This window comes from Rhincodon typus, chromosome 13 (assembly GCF_021869965.1).
Source record: "Rhincodon typus isolate 14 chromosome 13, sRhiTyp1.1, whole genome shotgun sequence".
Lineage (NCBI taxonomy): Eukaryota > Metazoa > Chordata > Chondrichthyes > Orectolobiformes > Rhincodontidae > Rhincodon > Rhincodon typus.
In genome coordinates this window covers 49,600,594-49,603,186 of record NC_063344.1, presented here as the reverse complement: position 1 = coordinate 49,603,186, position 2,593 = coordinate 49,600,594, and positions in this window count along the sequence as shown.

The following is a 2,593-nucleotide window of genomic DNA, read 5'->3' as shown; positions in this document are numbered from 1 at the left end:
CACTTTTGCGTATGTTGGCAAATCATGGACTAGTCAGCATGGATGCTCAAAAGCTGTCTAAAATCACTCAATATTCTTTTGTCTATGGTTGATACTCAGTGGTTGCACAATTAAGTAAAGCCATTTTATTGTCTACTTTAGTGAAAGCAGATAATTAAGTTTTCATTATCGTATTGATAATATGTCAAAAACTCCAACAAATTGTGAAAGGTAAATGTTATTTTAAAAGCCAAGTTATGCAGCATTTACTGATTGCTTAATAGAACTTCAAAAAAAAGATAAATCTTTCAATTAGAGCAGCGTAATGTGGTTTTAACGTTGTGCACCCCACCATCAAATTATAACAACTTAAGTATTTTCCACATTCACTTATTTTATAAGATTTTATCAGACACACGTGTAAAGTACAGTCAATTTAGAGTAATATATTTCATATAATAACTCTTAGCAAATAAAGATGAAAAACAGAACAGAATGTTATTCAAGAACTACTTACAGCAATAGCTTGTAAGCTTGATATGGCTGAGAACCACATCTGTTATTAATGAGCTATCATGAATTGGAGTTGCATTACCCTCTGTTCATTGATTGACTTTTTTGCTACTTGTGCCAGAAACTTGAGTATTTTCCTACACTGTAACAAATAGAGAAAGAATATGATTGTGTGTCTGAGTTTAGCCTAGCAACAGTGCTGGGTGAAATACAGCTTTGATGTCAAGAGTAGGGATTCTCATCTTATGAGTCCAATTCAATTCTTTTATCCATGTTTCAACCAAGGTTTTAGGAAATGGTCCTGGCGAAACCTAAACTGAATATTGGTGAATTGGTTATTCATGAGTAAGTATCACTTGGTAACACTATCTACAAAACATTACATCACTTTGCTGATATTAGACTGTTAAGACAGTAATTGACTAGGTTGGATTTATCATTCATTTTGAGCATTGGACTTCTATGGATCATTTTCCACTTTGATGGTATATGCCAGTTATTTGTTGTACAGGAACACTTTGGCTAAAGGTGCAGTTGTTATCAAACATAAGTTTTCAGCATTCCAGGAATTGTTGTCTGGAACTGAAGCCTTTAGCTGTATCCAATCACTCAGTTTTCCTTGATGCCATATGGAGTGACTCAAATTGCATAAAGAGTGACTTCAGTAAGGGTGAAAACTGAAGGCACTGATGTGGATCATCCACTAGGCACTTTTTCCTGAAGATGGCTATGAATGCTTCAGCCTCAGTTTCGAGCTTGTAAGAGCTGTAATTCCCTGTGCGATTCTAATGGACACCTGCTATAACTCTATCTGACAAATGCTGGTGCAGTGAAAAATTAGGTCTGGGGTTACAACAGTGATGGCCCTGTTGAGGTGCGAAAGGATGGCCGCGTTGGAACTAAACCTCTTTTCACCCTTTCCAAAGTGTTCTGTATATATGGGTGGTTGGAGGGGAGAGGTTTTTAAAATGACTTTTATGCCCTGATTATCATACACATGTGGCTCACAATGTTTTTTAAAGATGGCTCCAAGGTTCCCTGAATACTCTCATTGTGATGATGCTGTGGCTTTAAGAGGTGTAATTTGTCCTGGTTTCTTTTAAGAGAGAGATTGAATGAGAGGCACCAAGCAGTCTGTGGCAATATGAAAGAGCTTGTGAGACTCTGGGATATTTTTTAAAAACAATAAAAGCAGCCTGGATGGGTATGGCCAACTCTCACAGACCAAGATTTCTCACTTTTATAGTTTTAGCTTTAAGTAGTTGCTGTTGGAGTCTCAACAGGGTTGGAAGCTGCAGTAAATGTCTCCTGGCTGCTAGTCTGAGTTTTCGCTTGATATTTTTTTCTCTCTCTCTGCTGCTGCTGCATTGCACTTGAGACAATCTGTTTCTGACTCTGACTTTTTGCCAAGGGTTGTGTTTATGGGATATTACTGTACTGGAACAGTTAATGAGGAAGTAGTTACTGTATCTATTATTCTGTTAAGTTTTCCAATACAGCTTTCTTTTGTTGTGTTTTAACTATACTATTTGAATAAATGGTATTTTGCTGAACGTCAAGTAGTCTGACCAGTTGAATTGCATCTGGAACACAGCACTTTACAGTTGCCTTTAAAATAATAAAAAGTTAGGATCTAGGCTAACTTCTTGAAATATTTAGAGGGGGTCTGGTCTGATCCATAACACCCATCTAAAATACAGTCATATATATGTCAACAAGGTGCAGGGCTGGATGGACACAGCAGGCCAAGCAGCATCATAGGAGCAGAGAGGCTGACGTTTCGGGCCCAGACCCTTCATCAGAAAAGGGGGAGGGGAAGGGGGTTTTGAAATAAATAGGGAGAGAGTGGGAGGCGGATAGAAGAGGGATAGAGGAGAGGATAGGTGGAGAGGAAACAAACAGGTCGAAGAGGCGGGGATGGAGCCAGTAAAGGTGAGTGTAGGTAGGGAGTTAGGAAGGGGATAGGTCAGTCCAGGGAGGACGGACAGGTCAAGGGGGCGGGATGAGGTTGGTCGGTAGGAGATGGAGGTGCGGCTTGAGGTGGGAGGAGGGGATAGGTGGGAGGAAGAACAGGTTAGGGAGGCAGGGACGAGCTGGACTG